The sequence below is a fragment of the Euprymna scolopes genome, chromosome 1, assembly GCF_053919585.1.
Source record: "Euprymna scolopes isolate OS-2025 chromosome 1, ASM5391958v1, whole genome shotgun sequence".
NCBI classification, from domain to species: Eukaryota; Metazoa; Mollusca; class Cephalopoda; order Sepiida; family Sepiolidae; genus Euprymna; species Euprymna scolopes.
Window position 1 is genome coordinate 173,682,371 of NC_136482.1, and position 19,071 is coordinate 173,701,441.

Consider the following 19,071-nt stretch of genomic DNA (forward strand, 5'->3'; position numbering starts at 1 on the left):
ACCACAGTATCACACTTCTGAACAACTTCGATAGTTTCAGCATCCAGATAGTTGAGTTTCCAACATGATTGTCATTTTCCAATGCTACAAACATGATTGTCATTTTCCAATGCTACAAACATGATTGTCATTTTCCAATGCTACAAACATGATTGTCAGTTTTCGATGCTACAAACATGATTAGCTACTTTCCAATGTTACAAACATGATTGTCTCTTTCTAATGCTACAAACATGATTGTCTCTTTCTAATGCTACAACTATGATTATCATTTTTTAATGATACAACCATGATTGTCAGTTTTCAATGCTACAAACAATACTTATCAGCACATTTCAATACAAAACCTACGTACGAACACTCCCAGACACATACCAGACAAGTACCTTTTTGTGTGAAATTTTAAAAAATCAGCCCAACTGTTAACGAGTCCATAGAGAATGAACTCACACACACACACACACACACACACACACACACACACACACACACACACAAAGTTCCCTTTTTATAATGATAGATAACATGATTTATTTGCACTCACAAGTAATACACCGAAATATCTAAAACATGTCTGATACATGGAGATATGAAAAGATGGTCTTTTTAAGATGTATGAGATCATATCTCAAGGAACTTATCTGGATTAAATAGGAATAGTGGGCAAATGCAAAAAAGGGGAAAAGAACAAGTTGCTACCTCAACACTCAAAACACTCAGCCTGAAAAGTGGGGAGAAAAGAAGTGGCTTCTGTGTAATGCATATTATATCGGGTACCACATGATTAAAGCAATGCATGGTTAACCACCCTATTACCACATGATCTGTAACTTCATGCATTAGAAAAAAAAGCCACTGAGACCATGTTTGAGGGATTATTACAATAAATATGTAAAAAAATAGAAAGTATTAATATTTGTATAATTGTTTCTTACCTTTTTTTTTCTTTAATTTTAGGAAACCAAATGTTCAGTGATTTGAAATAAGAACTTTCGGCATATACATTTATTTTATATATTTTGAAAGTTCAACAACTATTTAGTATTCTAAAAAAATAAACATTTTTAATAAGTACTAAACTTGTACGGGTACACATGATAAAATACTGATTGAAAATTATAGATTCACTTTTACACAGGAGAAGGCATATTAAAATCGAATATAAGTATTGTTAAAATCTTGGAAACCTTGCACTTTCGACCATACACTTAGTTACTATCATAATAAAAGATAAAACTCTGGATAATGTTTTTATCTATAACTAGCCTGGGTGACCGGCGTTGCCCGGGTGTTTGGAGGTGTGTGTTGAGCAAAAAAAAAAAGAAGTGGTAATAGGCAGGCAGGCAGGCTCGAACTCGTACCATGAAGGAGGAAAAGAACACACACACAAAAAAAAAATGTGACGTCTTTGCCATTGCGTCCATTGCCAAACCGAAAGTGGCAAACGTTTAAATTAAGGCTAGTCAATCGAAAAGAGGGGATGACTTTCGAAAATATCGGTGAAAAAAGCGACACCTTCATGTAAAAAAGTGCCCAATCGAGGGTGAAGGAATTAATGTTTTTAGTCAATATTTCGACATTTTCATCTGAAGGGTTGAGCTTCAAAACAATACTGATCTTGTAAAAATCCATCGCCTCTGTCAAAACTTTTAGGCAGACATACATACATACATACATTTAAACAGATAGGTGAGATTTATATAATAGATAATGTCTTTTTTTTCCTGTTGACTTGTACATATTTGAATAAGGTATAAATTGTTTCAAGACATTAACTTAATAAATATTAGTTGCTGTACACTTCCCTAGGTCTCATGTATTATATGAAAAGGAACTGGAATCTTAGGGAGATATAGATCATTCCAGTTATTATAGGTGCCACAGGGTTTATGAAGAAGAACCTGAAGTCCTAACTAATATTCCTGGTGGACCAAATGCAAAAGAGATCCAGACAATTGCCCTTAAGGGAACAACGAGGATACTAAAAAGAGCTCTCGGTTGGTTTCACTAAAAAGCAGGACAATGTTGGCAACTGGTTTGGCTGCCCCATACCCAGCGTTACAATCTTCAAAGAATGAAAATTAAAAAAAAAACAATCATTACGATGTCAATCTGCTGCACCATTAACAATAAGTACTAAGTAATAGCCTTCTCACTAGAAATAATACTAAGAGTAAAATATTACTTTTACTGAATCATGGCTGATGAAATAAGAACAATCTACCCCCAGGGATTAAATAAAGAGTTCAATTCAAAAATCTATATAAATTTCCGAGTTTAAAAAAAGTTTTTGAGGTTACATTGAGGGAAACGTTGTGAAAATAACAACCAAGATGAGAATAGTAGTCTGAATAATCCAATTATTATTATCCACATGAAAAAAAAAATTCCAAGACAGTCTATTCTGTTTAACGTCTATTTTTTTTATGTTGGCATGTGTTGGACAGCTTTTAGAAATTGACTCCCAAATGGTTTAATGTTGGTATGTCTTGGACGGCTTTTAAAAATTGACTTCTAAATGATGTATTGTCCATTTTACATGTTGGCATGCGTTGAAAATTGACTTCTAAACGGTTTAACATCTATTTTACATGTTGGCATGTGTTTGTTGGCTTTAACAAATTGACTTCCAAACTAACCCATCTTTGGCTAGTTCTTTATTTACCTCTGTTTCTCTTTAATTCATTCTTATTACTTCTTCCCATATTTTCTTTGGTTTGACTACCTCTGTTAACGAGCATCTCTCCCCCCCCTCTCTCTGGCTTTCTTACTCTTTCTATTTTCTCTCTCTGTGTCTCTATAAGAGAATGGAGAGGGAGAGGGAGAGAGAGAGAGGGGGAGAGAGAGAGAGAGAGAGAGGTGAGTAAACGTGGAGGTAGACACGTTTACCAGAACCAAAGGTCAGCTGACCAAATTACGTATGTGTGACGTGGTTGGCTAGATCTGTGAGATTTGATTTGAGCTTTGAAGAAGACGGACGTTTTCCGTGGTCTCCTCCCTCTTAACTGGGGAGGGGGGAGACGAACGCTGACGTGTGTGAAGAAGAACCACACAAGCAGATTTCACTTTACACCTGCTGCAGGACCTCTGGGGAAAGTGAAATAAAAACTATAAAACCATTTCATCGTCTTGGAGTGATAAATTTTCGTCAAACAGGTATCAAGTCTCCCTCCAGGATGAGAAATTGCCAGATGGTTCAACAGCGAGAAACAGAGGTAGGTTCAGAAATTACATGTCACACACACGATTCCCTTTATGATAATCAAACACACAACCATTTATATTAGAGACAATCACACGGAATCTTTCTTATGTTATATAGAAAACGTAAAATGTGCCCCTAAATGAAGAACTCTATATAACATATTCAAATGTAACGAAAGCTCAATTTGGTACCCCTCAAGGATAACCTCGATGATAACGAATATATAACACCTCAACTGACTTTACTACCTCAACTGTCCTACATCGACTATTCAGATTATTTTGCATAAAATTTCCCAGTCCTTATTTATATTATATTATTCAATATTTTTCCCATTTCCTGTAGTCCTCACACAGCCTCATGTCTGAATCAAAATTGTGTAGAGATTGCCTAAAATATTTATTGATTAGTTTACGCTTCCAACGTGTCTGGTTCAATAACTAATAAGACAGTAAATGTAACAAAGATGACTTCATTGTTAGAAAAATTAATTTTATATCAGGTTCACAAGAAAGTTCTTGCGGTTGTTAACTTTTAAATTCAGATGAATATACCTCTGCTCAAACAAAACTTTATTAATTGAAATAAGCACCTTTAGAAGCAACACACTTTTGCCAATGCAAAACAAGTGTATTTATATCAGTAATGTAAAGATCTTGCGTTCTGGTGGCAATGAAGTGCTGGAGCCGTTTTTAATATTGCTTAGGTTTTTTTTAAAGCATTTCTCATGCAGAAAGTTGTTGATATGCTTGAAAAAGTGGTAGTCAGTAGGTGAGAGGTCTGGAGAGTATGGTGGATAGGCAGAGTTTCGTAGCCCAATTCATTCAACTGCTGCAGGGTCGGTCTAGCAACGTGCAGTCGGGCACTGTTGTGGAGGAGAATTGGGCCTTTTCTATTGACTAATGCTGGGTGTTGTTGTCGAAGTTTCTGATGCATTTCATCTATTTGTTGACAGTACTTCTTGGCCATAATAATCGTTTCATTTGCATTCAAAAAACTATAATGGATGAGACCGGTCGCAGACCACAAAACAGTCAGCATGACCTTCTTTTGGGGCAACCCTGACTTCGAGAAATGCCATGAAGGTTTGTTGGTGTCTAACCACTGAGATGAGCATCACTGTTTGCCGTAAACAACCCACTTTTCATTGCAAGTCACAACCTGGTCGAGAAACAGGTCGTTCTTGTTGTGTAGAAGAAAGGAAAATGACACTTCATAACGGTGTTTCTTTTGGTGGTCGTTCAAATCGTGAGGCACACATTTATCAAGGTTTTTTTGTCTTTCCAATCTCTCTCGAGTGGTTGGAAATCGTTGTATATGTTATGTCTAAGTCAGAAGCAATTTTTCGAACAGTTATGCATGGACTGACTTCAACTAAGGCTCTTAATTGATCGTTGTCAACATCTGATGGCTGACCACAACTCTCGTCGTCACTATGAAATTTCTTAAACCACCATTGTGCTGTGTGTTCAGTAGTGGTTCCTGAGCCTAACTCTTCGTTGATATCGTAAGCTGTTTCAGCAGCTTTTCGGCCTAGCTTGAATTGAAATAAGAAAATTCTGCGAGTTTTCATTTTTTCCATCTTGTATTCAACTTCTGAAAAGAAGACATAATTGTTTTAAAACGATTGTAATTCAAATAATTATATAGAACTCTTTAGAACGCTCTTTAAACTGATATATAAAGTAAAGGTATTACAATGAAAACTTATTTGAAATCAAAATTAAAAATTTCGCAAGAACTTTCATGTCAACCTAATATTTCTCATTTCTCATGATTGCAATTTTTTTACGAAACATCTAAATCTGAAATAAAATTTCTGTGAGAACATTTGATTTTGAAATCGTTTGTTGTTCTATGAGCTTTGACAGATGAAAACTTGTTTTGTCTACGGTTTTCTGAGATCTAGAGGTTGGTGTGAATAAATAATGTGAAAAGATTATTTTGAATAAAAACGGCTTTTAAACTAACATGACTACCTGGCGTTGCCTGGGGGCCCTAATTTCCATAAATTGTGTAGTTTAAAAAAAAAATTAAAGTGAATCTCTTCAGGAGGTTGAAGGTTCAATTCTCAGTGCAGGCAATACTTAGAATATGATTGCAAATAACTTAAGACTTTTACCTGATTATGGCTGATGGAACAATAACATGTTAAAGAGTTCCATTTGAAATTCTGTGCAGATCCTCAAGTTCAACAGAAAGACTCTCGAGTTCAACAAGACAAACTTGAAGAAGATTGGGAGTCACCACGACCAAAACGTTGTGAAAATAACATTCAATATGAGAACAGTAGTCTGAATAATCCAAATAATATGAATTATAAATCCTTATCTCAAAAATTCAGAAACTGATATAAGTGGTTATAAAAGCTATTTCTGTAGTATCAGCTAATAAAAATACTTTGTTTAATATTAAACATTTTTAAGATAATATTAAGTTTAAAGATTGATAAAAACGTCAAACCAGTTTACTTTTATGCTCATCCAACTGGATAATATAAGGTATCCTTGCTAGAAAATGTGGCGACAAAACAATTCGTTATTTATTGTAAAGATTAGGAGTGTGTGAAAAAAGAAGGCAGACAGAGCCAAATTTGCATTTTGCATTATAAGTTTCTAACCAACCACCAACAAAGATCCTAAAAGCTTTAAAAGTTTTTACTCTTGTCCAATAAAAACGTTTAGCTAAATCGAACTCCTAATAATATTTTCTTCCATATTCTTATATAATAAAATAGGAACAATTATTCCTGTCTATAAAATGACACCATAGCAAGAGAAACACTGAGGCCAGACATTAAACCAAAATGGCCATGCTACCTGCCTGTACCTCATGCATGTTTTCTGCTTGTTTAAATATCACTGTCAATCATCATCATAGCCAGTGACTAACAGTGCTCACCACTGGATGACAGTACTATACTATGGATGACAGTGTATGAATATTGAAGACAGGACATTTCATTTCAGAGCAGTCTGATGGGGCTCAACACTGGTCATGATCGATAGTGATCAATAATGATTAAACATAAGTAACTGGTTAATAAAGCCAATGACCACCAACGTTTGCCACTGAAAACAGACAATTTAATTTCAGAGCAGCCTGATTGAGGCTGATATTGGTCATAGCTGACAGTGAACTCTTATAAATACTTGTGTACTCTCTTATACTTTTCTACCCTTTTAGGAATAATTGTGTACCCTCTTGTAAATACTTACACACCTTCTTACAAACACTAGTGTACATTCTTACGAATACTTATGTACCCTCTTATAAATGATAGTGTACCCTTTTATGAATACTTGATTATTCTTACAAATACTTGTATACTCTCATATTAATACTTGATTATCCTCTTACAAATATTTATGCACTTTATTAATACTTTTGGACCCTTTTACGAATACTTATTCACCCTCTTACAAATATTTATGCAGTTGCTTATGAATATTTGTGTACACTCTGCAGAATACTTGTATACTTTCTTATGACTACTTGTGTACCCTCTTACAAATACTTGTGTATCCACTTATGAATAGTGTGTACCGTTTTATGAATATTTGTGTACTCTCTTACAAATACTTATGTATACTCTAACAAACGTGTGTAATCTCTTATGAATATTTGTGCACCCTCTTACAAATACTTGTGTACTCTCTTAGAATATTTGTGTACCCTATTAGGAATATTTGTGTACCCTTTTAATCATACTTGTGTACCCTCTCATGAGTACTTGTGTATCCTCTTATAAATATGTGTGTACCCTTTTACAAATATTTATGTACCCTCTTATGAATATTTGCATACCTTCTTACAAATATTTGTATACCCTCTTGCATACACTTGTGTACCTTTTATGAATATTTATGTACCTCTTACGAATACTTGTGCATCCTTTTACAAATATGTTTTCTCTTATGTATACTTGTGTACCTTTTTTGCAAATATGTGTACCCTCGTATGAATCTTTGTCTACCATCTTATGAATATTTGTGTACCTTCTTATAAATATTTATGTACCGTCTTATGAATACGTGAGTACCTTTTTACGAATATGTGTGTACCTTCTTACGAATACTTATATACCCTCATAAGAATACCTGTGTACCCTCCTGTAAATACTTATGAACCCTCTTACAAATATTTGTGTACCCCCTCTCGAATACTTATATAATCTCTTACGAATATTTATGTAAGCTCTTAACAATACCTATTTAACCAATACTTACGTAACATCTTAAGAATAGTTATATAACCTTTCAGTAAATGCATATAAGCAAATAATTATGTAAGCTTGTGTAATACTTTAAGTTTTCACTAATACTTACATAGCTTCTATAAAAATATGTATGCAACCCTTTAATATTATGTATGCAACATATTAATAATACTATAGCTTTTTATAATACTTATATTTTCCTTTAATAATACTTACATAAGATCTCAATTATACTTACATAACGCCTTGATACTACTTACATAACGTCTTGACACTACTTACATAACGTCTTGATAATAGTTACATAACGTCTTGATAATACTTACATAACGTCTTGATGACATGTAAGCTCTTAGAATACTTATGACAATCGGTTTAAAAATAGGGCATGTTTGTAAGAATTGGGTTATTGCTTTTGTTCAGAAAACCTAACCATAGAGGTTCTACTGTAAAAACAACACACTTTTCTAAATGAACATGAAAAGATGATTTCTATAGAAAACATTAACACACGCACACATACAAAACCAGTTCTAAATCAACGAACGTTCATATAAGCATTTTTAAAACTTCTCGACCATGTAATAAGAAAATATACAGTACTCTAGTGAATTCATGTTACCAAACTGCTGTCCTCAAAAACACTAAGTCATGTGATTTTTTTAAGTGTCTGGGAAAAAATACACCTTCTGATAAAAGATTGTGCTCTACAGAAAATTAAAAAAAAAAACATAAGTCAGACAACAAGAGATTATTTTTACATTGCTGTTTAATAAACTTAGGGTTGTTTGATTAAAGAAAGGCACATGTTTTTGTTGTATTTTTTGTTTTTTTGTTTTTTTAACACTAAAGTGATTCTGGCAAAGAACGATTAAAGTATAGCTTGCCAAAGTTAGTAAGATGTTGAGAACTCGTTTAGCTGAAAACACTATTAATAATTCCCCCCACTCTTTCTCTGTGCCTAAACCTAAACGTAGATTCCATGAACAAAGCTTCTTTCTTAGAACTGCACGCCTGTGGAACTGTCTTCCGTTTTCCTGCTTTCCAACTGACTACAATATGGTTGTCTTCAAGTCTAACGTAAACAAGTTCTTGATTAGCCGTTCCACTTGTTAACAAATTTACCGAATTTCCATTTACTAACGATTAATATATTGCCCAATTTCTACTGTACACTCTTTAATCGTTATCCTCGAGTGGCCTCTTGGCCTTGGTAAGTGGTGATGCCTATGTTAAAAAAAAAAGAAAAAGAAAACTGTAGAAAAAAGGGCACAAGACTGAGAAAAGGGATGATATATATATATATATATATATATATATATATATATATATATATATATATTAAAAAATATAGGAAACGTCTTTCAAAACTAATTGTAATTTGCGGGTTGAAACAAACCCGACTATGAAATATGTGAATTTATAGTTGGTTTAGGCTGCTCTTGAATACGTCAGATATATTTATATCTTACGTATTCAAGAGTAGTTTGATGAGTTTTAGATTCAGACAAATTCATGATCACATTCAAAAGGAGAGAGTGACATTTCTCGGCATCTTTTCACTGCAAATACAACTTACAAAAGTGGATGAACAAAGGATTTTTTGCATCCAGCTCAAATTAGGTGTATGTTGATTGGTCAAGGAGAATTACCTTGGCCAATTAAATTAAAGTATTTGAAAGCTCAAGGGAGGTAATTCATCATCAAGGGAGGTAATTCATCAAAGGAAGAATTATTTCGGAGAAAAGGAGAAATACCCCCCTTTTTTAAATAACACTTACATCTTAACATAAATATCCACGTGTCAGAAATGTGTAACAATATCGATGCAAATGCTTCTGTATTGTGAGATAAAATCCGATTTTTAAACCCATTTAAACAAAAACAAAATTTTAATTTAATTCTATCTTTAAATTGATAAAACCCACATATCCTTCCTTAACTCTGGTTTGGTGTGGCTTCCATGACCCACGCATTATGTTAGCATAATTTTATATATAGTTGGTAGTGATGGGACGCTTCTAATATTTTTCCCGATTCTGATACAATTACTGATTTTTTCTAAATTCCCGATTCCAATACAATTATCGATTCCGATTCTTTTTAAATTTCTAAATATAGAGGTATTGGGATGTGAAGGGGGGGGGGGATCTGATTACTGCATAAATCCATATAATATGTGCATACATTTTCGGAAACGTAATAATCATTCTTGTGAAGTGTTCTACAGATTTTAGTTTTACTGAGAGTCTAAGATCAATAACGATTCATAATTTTATCATTATAACGAGCCATGGAAAATTAAACTTTAAACAAGTGAAAACAATCAAAAGAATCGTTTTGGAGGCATCAGAAAATAGGCACAATTTTTTCCGATTCCGATACCAATTCAGATACCTTGCAGTTAAATTTGTTAGTATTATTGGACAAAAGTTCTCAGAAAGAATTCCCAACTTGCAGTTCTTGGTATCAAACACCGACGCACATATGTCAGAAACTTACTTCTACCAAAAAACGACCTACTCTCTCTGACGCAGGCTTTTTATTTGAAAAACCGACTGCATCCCATTTGCATATTTCCCCCAAATTTCGTTACCTCACGTGACCACCAGTCCATAAATAGTAGGAGCGGTCATCTTTTTATTATTTCTTTTCTTTTGTCTTTTCCCCTTTTCTTAAATGGACGGCACGTTGTACCAGGTCAAATTTGTAATACTTTTTATTCAGATCCCTCAAAAAGTTCCAATTTTTTTGATCCCCAATTTCAATTCTGATTAATTGTTCCAACAATAATAACTGGCTAAGATTCAGTCACTCATCGGTACTAGATATTTCTCTGGGTATTTTAAAACTTTGTGTTTTTTAAATTAACTGGAGTGAGTCTGTGCCAGAATGCCAACTATAGCATCGATTTGATACGTGCAGAGGCTAGTTGATTCCATAGAGGTGTTCTCGAATTCTATATAAGCTTCCAGAATTAAGGTTATAGCTATCACCAGGTGTTAGATCTGGAGGCTTCCTTAGAATTCGATTCTGTTTTAAATAAGATGAGGTACAGACTTTAATTACATGAGGTTGACTATGCCCTTCATTATCCTTGTCTGCATTAGCAGGCCATTCTTCTAGGACCCTTTATGTGCCCTTTAGTGATGATAAGATGGGATTCCTTTTTTTATCATGTTCATTATTTATCTCTTTGTGGACACCGTCTTTGGTTTCTGGAACAACCTTTCTATTTGCCTGATTATCCTCTAATTAAAACAGGTCATATTGACCACTAGGCAGCTCTTATGATCCATGAATCTATTTATGGGTGTAAATTCTTTGGAATATTGCTCAGTTTGGGAGGTCTTAGCTTATAGAGATGGGATGTCAACTCATCTGTTCTCTGTAAACCATTATCTTGTGGAACTTCTGTTATAGAGTTAAATCACATAAATTCATCATTTTTTAAATTTCTTTCTTTTAAACCATCATCTTATCGGTATTTGTTAGGTACATGTAAAATGAATGTCGATGCACAAATGAATAAACATTTTGACCCCTCTCTTTACTTAAAAATTCACTAAAAATCAGGAAATTAACCAATTCTAATGAAATTTTCAGTGTTTATCGAATAATGATCACGGAATATATTGAATCCATTATTTTCATTTAAATCTGAGTGAAAATGTATTATTTTACATTTAAACAAAAATACCTTTACTAAAGTTATAGTTTTCATGAGTAAAAAAAATGGTTGAATTCATTTTTGCCTTTTTTATCCAAATAAAGCATCGTAAAATATAACAATTAAAAAAAATTATTTAATTTTTACAGGAACATTACGATATAAGCTCCTAAAGCCTGTATTAATGAATTCAATATAATGCAAAGAAAATGAATTTCTCAAACTACCGATATTATCATTGAATTAAGCATTGTTTATTTAATATTTTCACACAAAAAAATTATAATAGCAAAAAATATTTCTATTTTTTTATTTTTTAAATTACAGATTTCGCATAATTTTTATATGTAAGATTTAAATATTTTCCTAGCTTGAATGAATGTGAAACTTTCGGCTTAAATAATTTTTATATAATATTGAACAATAATTTAAAAAAAAAAAAATTTTAAAACAGGAACCTAGAAAAATAATTAAATTAAAAAAACGGTAAAAATTATACAAACGTTCAAGATAGGAATGTATGGATGTACGTCTGGGAAAAAATAGCCCCACCCCTTCCTACCTTTTAATTACATGACGTCATTTTCACAGTCTTTCGACTGGCTGAAATTTTGGGCTTCTGTATATTCCGTGTTTACAAAACTTTCGTTTGTTACGTTTTTGCAAACGGTAGAATCACTCGGTTTTGAGGCTAATTATGCTATTTTTTTTTGTACAAACAAAGTGTGTTTTTTTTTAACTTAATTCAATATCTTAGGACTTTACTAATTATTTTTGAAATAGACCCAAAAAACTAATATTTATCTTTAAAAGGATTTTTACAATTAATCTATTTAACTTCAAAATTTAGCTGAATTGGTTAGTTTGCCACGAAAACATTTTTCATAACTTTTTTTTTTTTTTTCACGTATACAAATATTTTTTTCCTTTTGGAAATTAATTTTAGTCCTTACTCTTTCAAATACAATCAAAAAGTAGAAGGAAACCTATAAAGAAAGTATGATAAACCGGCTTTCAAAACTAGGTCCCTCCCCCTATCTTTATTCGTCCATTTTTGCCCGTACCTAGTATTTGTTGCTAATTAATAAATCTCGCCTATATCGTTTGTATGTATCAAATGTTTGCGTGAAACCGGACTTCCTAAACCAGACTCTTAAACTGGAAAGATGGTTTAAACACCCAATCAAGACAATTTGAGTTTTATAATTATATATTGTGAGAAATTCTGCAGAAATAAGCAGGCTCCTCATTAGTCAGTTTGACCGCCCACGATTTTGTTTGGACCAATCAAATTGATTGTTGTTATTAACCACTGAGTTGTACTTTTGGTGCTATTTTTATGTTGCAGGTCGCACCAGTTTTCATTTAGACAGCAAGTCAAATGGACGTGAAACTCATCTCTTTATTCGAGGCATGGAGCCTCAAACCCTTTTAACTCTTTGAAACGTATTAAAGCCCTTATGCAAGGCGAAATGCAAACTCCAGTGCCCTTATGTCGGTCGAAATATTATATTCTTCACGCACTGTTGTTCTCTATGATTTGATTGACTTCCATCATTATTATATAATGTCTCTCCGAGACGATTGTAAGGTCTACATTTTGACCTGCCTCTTGTTCACCATTCGGACAGTGAACTCCATGATGACTACCGGACTCGTAGCATTCATCCTTGGAAGGTATCACTTAACTCATCGACTTATTGCAACAATTCTTCGAACAGCATGGAGTCTTGAATCCTGCAAACGTGAAGATAAACCATGAACTACTACCCTTACGGGTGTTACCAACTCTGTTTCTTTTAGAAAGCTAAAGATGGTACATCTTTTGCAATTTGTATCTTTCTTCTTTAATAAAATTTACGTTGAAGTTTAAAGGTGAGCCTGTTGTGATTTTGGATTGCTTTTCTTTCATTCTGCCAAGAGCAAAACCGAGGTGGGATAATATCTCACAATATATATATATATATATATAAGTTTCGTGGCTCAATTTTAAATTCTGAAAAAACAACATATAGAGACATATATTCGATTTAAGAATTTATTGCTTGACAAAGGAATATATAGAAGGGGTTATTTTAATTTCCTTAATCCATGGATTTTTCTCTATATAATTATCTACAACCACTCAAAAAACTATTTTCAATAATTGTGCTGAAAAGCAAAATAGCGTCCATTCGCAGCTGAACATTTTGCTAACTGCATTTAATTTCCTCTGATGATATGAGCCATTGTTGAAAATCCATGGATTAAGGAAATTAAAATGACCCCTTCTATATATTCCTTTGTCAAGCAATAAATTCTTAAATCGAATATATGTCTCTATATGTTGTTTTTTCAGAAGTTAAAATTAAACCACGAAACTTATATATTGCTCTATTCTTAAATATTGAGCATTTCCTTTTTGGCTAGGATCTCCTAGAAAGTATTACTTTAAGTAATATCTATCAGAATTTTTCATCTGAATTTCGATCAGTGTCTTATCTCGCTTATATATAGATTCAGTATGTACTATTTAAAAATATAATTTAAAATGTACTTATTTAGTTTATTTTCATTTCAATTTATATTTTATTTAACTTAAATTTACTTATTATTATTGTAAATCTGAAACCTTTTAATTTTCAAACCAGAAAACCAAGGGGAATAACAGTGATAGTTTAATTCTTTGAGTACGTTATTAAATATTTTCTATAATGGATTTGTTTTCATTTCGAAATATTCTTCTAAGTTGAATTATTATTTTTATTTTCAATTCGGGGGTAATTTTTTTTCGCTTATTCTTAATTTTTAAGTAACCTTTTGGTACTCATGCAGAAAGTGAACTCAGAGTCCACCCGGCTTTCTCCGGAACATGACGCCAACAGCCAGAGTAAACCGAGCGTCGCTGAGGAAATTAAGCCGAGCGTCGCCGATGAAACCGTAACAAGAAAAGAAAACCTACCTTAAATTTTAAATTTTATTAACTGTAAAGAAAAATTTTAGGTACTGGTCGCGATTAGAGTTCCCTGCCGAACACCCTAAAAAACACTGACTTCTCCCTTAGTTGCCATAGTAACTAAACGATCATGAATTTTTATCGACTTTGTTTTATTGTTTATGAATATTGAAATAAAAGACATTACTACACATTTATTAATAATATCTCACTTTTAATCACTTTAATTAAGCTTAGAAATACGATTTAAAATATAGCGCGGATCATAAGTGCACTAGCACCCATTTTTTTTATTAATAAATGTTTAGTAATTATTTTTCTTTTAATATTCATAGACAGTAAAAACGTCGTCATTTAAAAAGAAAATGCTATTTAAAAAAGAAAAGAAAAAGTCGATAAAAGTGACACATAAACAGTAAAAAAAAGTCGATAAAAGTGATTAAAAGTGAGATATCATTAATAAATGTGTAGAATTGTCTTTTATTTCAATATTCATAAACAGTAAAACAAAGTCGATAAAAATTCATGATCGTTTAGTTACTATGGCAACTAAGGGAGAAGTCAGTGTTTTTTTAGGGTGTTTGGCAGGGAACTCTAATCGCGACCAGTACCAAATTTTATAATAATATTTTTTCTTTTGTTTTGTTTTTGCTATATATATTTTTGGTACTCATACAGAAAGTGATCCATACTGAAATAATAACGTTATTATTTAAAAAGCCATTCTTAACATGGGGAGGGTGTTTTGTACCTATTCTGTACTTTAACTTTACAATTGAATAAAAAAAGCATATCATAAAACTTTAATTAAACGTGGACATACGATTTAAAAAATAGCGCGGATCACTCTCTGCATTAGCGCCATATATTTTTTAGATAAATAATGTTAAAGATTTTTTGGTCAATGTCAAGTTTCTTTCCAACTCCTCAAAAAACTTTAAAATGACGGCTTTTATAGGTTTTCGGTGTTTTTTTTTTGTTTTTTTTTTACAAGGTGGTCACCACTTATCAAGGCCCGGAAGCCACTCGGGGATAAGGGTTATTGCGTGTAAGGTACGTTAATGTTGAGATTTGATAAAGTGTCTACTTAAGGGGGCGGTTCATCAGGAATTTGTTTATGTTGGACTTGAAGACACCCAAGTTGTAGTCAGGCGTGCACTTCTAAAAAAGGAGCTTTGTTCATGGAATCTACGTTTTGGTTTTGGCACAGATAAAGAGCGGAGAAAATTTTTGACAGTGGTTTCAGCTAGATGGGTGTTTTTCGTGAAAGATTGGCGAGGCGAGACCAGGGATTGAAACTCAGACGAGCACCTGCCATGGAAGTAACGATAAAACAAAGGCTCGCAACGTTTCTCCTGTGGTGCTGAAAACGAATATCACATTTAAATTTGGGGCATGATATGAAGAAATTACTTTATCAAAAAGTGGGGGATCACTGTCCTATATAAATTTGACGTAAAATGAGCACCCCCTTCTGGCCACCTGATAATTTCTTCATATCATGAAACAAATTTAACTGTGATTTTCGTTTTTAGAAACCCCGAAAATCGGTACTGTTTTGTTTTTTTAACTAAGAGATTCGTTCAATTTTTTTATAAGTTAGGACGCTAATAATGCCGTCAGTAAGCTTACATGAGCAGTTATACAAATATACAGACATATATACATAAATAAAATTAACAATGATCGGTTAATTAGTTTAGGAATGAATCCAATGCACAGAAATATATAATCATATACACATCATTAAAATTAATAATGATCGGTTAATTAATTTAGGAGCGAATCAAATACATACAAATATACAGACATATACACATAATTAAAATTCATAATGATCGGTTAAATAGTTTAGGAATGAATTCAATACAAAATTCCATTACTGGATCTATTTACGTGATTATTGGAATGTAACAAATAAGCCGATATATAATATATCCTATATATTTGGAATATGACATTTTTGTTATATACAGCAAAAACATTTTTCCGTATTTTTTTTTTATATAACATTTAACATTTAAAAGTCCAGAATATCGGAATGTAACAAAAAAATTTTTTTTTTTTAAATGAAGAAATGGTGGAGCTCGAATCCACAACACTGGTGTTAGTAATCGATGATGCTACGCACTGCACCAAACAGACAACTGCTTTCATACACTTTTAAATTTACTAAATAAATAAATCTCTGCTACAGATCGTGTGCATGCGCAAACGACGCCATTGTCGCTATGCTCGTTAAGTTGTCATTTCTTTCAAGTTTGAACCCCTTTTTTTGAGTCCCTTAGCAATTGTTTTAATCAATTAAACACCCCTAATAAAATTCTGCACCCTATATGCAATCTTTTGAGCTATTGCACATCGTCTGTTGATCATCCGTCTAGGAGGAGATACAAATTGAAAAACAGACAGACACACACACACACACACACAGTGAGTTTTATATAGTAGATTAAGAATATTTTTTGTGTCGTCGATATCCTACATAGTTTCTTTTTTATTTTGTTTTGTTTTTCAAACGTACTTCTCATCCCTCAGTTGATGAAGCTGTGTCTCTGTATCAAAATCTCAATGTGAGTAAAGTGTGACCTGGTCAACAAAGACAGTCTTCTTCAAGGGAGTGGAACTTTATAATGCTAACATTTTTCGATGATGACCAAAAGTTTGCGATGCCACATCAACCAGCACAAGAGGGATTAGAGCAGAAGAGAACGAACATGAGTCACATCCCTTAAATAAGACACTTTATCAGATCTCTATTACTACGATATTGTCCCATTGATTACTGTACATGAAATCACCCTTATCCCCGAGTGGCCTCCATGTAAAAAAAAAAAAGAAAAAAAAAAGAGTAAGAATTCAGTTTTATCAAAATAATATTGATCATAAACCCAACCACATGGAAGCAATATTTTCATCTGGGAGAACTATTTAAGAAAAGAAAAGAAAAAAAGGAAACAATTTGAACGTTTTAACGTTAAAGTAAATTTTTTTTTATTATTTGTTATGACGAGTTTGTTTTTCAGAAGTTTTTAATTCCTAATATCTCATCAACCTCAGTCGTTGAATAAAAGGTTTAACGTGGGCAGACTAAACGTGTGACGATTCCAGCTACAATAATCATCAATTCCATGAGATATCTTGCAATGAAAGCCAAATCCCCTCACTGAAATTATAATTATAACATCGTGTCAAACAATGTTTCACGTTTACTGTCAAAAGTACACAAAGAGCAATAGGGCTCAGTAGTGAAATAAGTGGATTATTTCAAATTAAGTGAGGACCAGTTATTAAGCCTTATGAAGGATCAAAAATCCACAATTTTACATAATCCGCCCCCATCCGATTCTGTGGTCGTTAAGGTAGAAAAATTGAATATTATGTTCTAAATTTCACATATTATGCATCCGAGTCTCTGCCCTTTAAAACAGTATCAGAATCATTCTTATTCGAATTGGATTTTGAAAGTTTTAGTGAGACATACCAACACACATACATACATACATACATACATACATACATAAATACATACATACATAAATGCATTCACGCTAATAGACATCTATATATATATAAAAGGCAAAACGGCTGCTCACATTTTTGTATGTCCACGAAAGGCTTTTTCCGACGAGGTTCTTAACAAGGTTACATTTATTTAAGTTTCCTTATACTTCCTAGGTTATAATATCTCAGATTCGAAAACAGATGTCATCTCTCCATTTATTTTGATCGACTTTTAAAAAATTACCCCTATTTCGTCCTTTCGCATGTTTGTTTCTCTTTTTCATATAAATAAAACAAAACTAATCAAAGCGAGAACACATTCGCTGGCCTTTTCGACCAGGATGTCTAGAAAGGCAATCAGCTTTGATCAATGTGGGGGATACCCTTCATATCAGACAATTGCTATTCATTTGGACACTGTCAGAGCTCCCCTTGTTTTTGGGGGGAGCTGGTTTTCCCAAACATCGTGGGGAATAGCAAAAAGCAGAAACTTAACTGGCTTGCAGCCAGACGTTAATTTCTGAGCCTGCATGAACTCATTCAATTAACTATCCATTTCTGCAAGGCAGCTTTTTAATCACTAAATTTGAACGCTTTTCACTTCCTCCCACGTCATAGCATAGTGGTAAAATGTCAGTATTTCTCTCACTTTCTTTTCCGCCTTCACGTCACGAGTTCGAGCCTGCCTGCCTACTAACACTTTTTTTTCTCAACATACCTCCAAATACCCAGACAACGCCAGGCACCCCTGCTAGTCTCTTATAAAACAAGGATAAAACAAGAGCCGTTATAGATATCAGATAATTAACAGATAAGTTAAACAACTTATTAACTACAGGTAGAACAATGACCTCCTGCCGTGACATAACCAAGCAGTTCAGCAGACTATGACTGTTTTTGAAAACAGTCATTGCATTACTCCATGTGAAATATTTCTTTATTTCAGCAAGATAGTGACGTCAATAAATGAATCATTAACCTGAATAAGCATATGCTGTTCAAACGTGACCAGTACAAAAGTACATCCTAAATGGAAGGAACAGTTTCTGAACATGGTTAATGAGGGGTGTTTCAGCAAATGGAAGATGCATTGCACAATCCTTATTTGCTAACATTAAAGGCATACTGCACTCGGTGCATGATAACAATGTGTCAAACTTCCAACATCTATATCTTACATGGGACCTCTTCAGTATATAGAGGGTGAAAGGCTGACACAAATTTTGCAGGGATGCTGGAAAGCACAATCAGGGAGACAGTAGTCCTCATCAGGTACAAATACCAAAAAGACAAACAGACCAAGATGTCAGCAAATACGGTTTGTCAACTTAAAAATATGTAGAAAGAGGAATTTAGCTGAACTTTTCTCCTGTTTTTAACCAGTTGCATATATACTGAAAAAATAAATAAATAAATAAATACATAAGCCAAAAATCCCCAAAGATAAACATTTTAAGGCAAGATGTAGGCAGAAATGGGAATCAGGGACAAAACCATTAGAATTCATGAAAAGGGTATTCTATTTGTTCAAAGCTCAA

At 33.1% G+C, this 19,071-nt stretch overlaps 1 long non-coding RNA gene across 1 annotated transcript in view; it reads left to right on the forward strand.

Annotated features, from left to right (window-relative positions):
• The window catches only part of LOC145283631 (uncharacterized), a 46,884-nt gene extending 33,922 nt beyond the window's left edge, over positions 1-12,962 (forward strand). The window contains exon 2 of the long non-coding RNA XR_013868677.1: positions 12,443-12,962. This is a non-coding gene — a long non-coding RNA (uncharacterized LOC145283631). The remainder of the gene's footprint in view (positions 1-12,442) is intronic.
• The last annotated feature ends 6,109 nt before the right edge of the window (positions 12,963-19,071 follow it).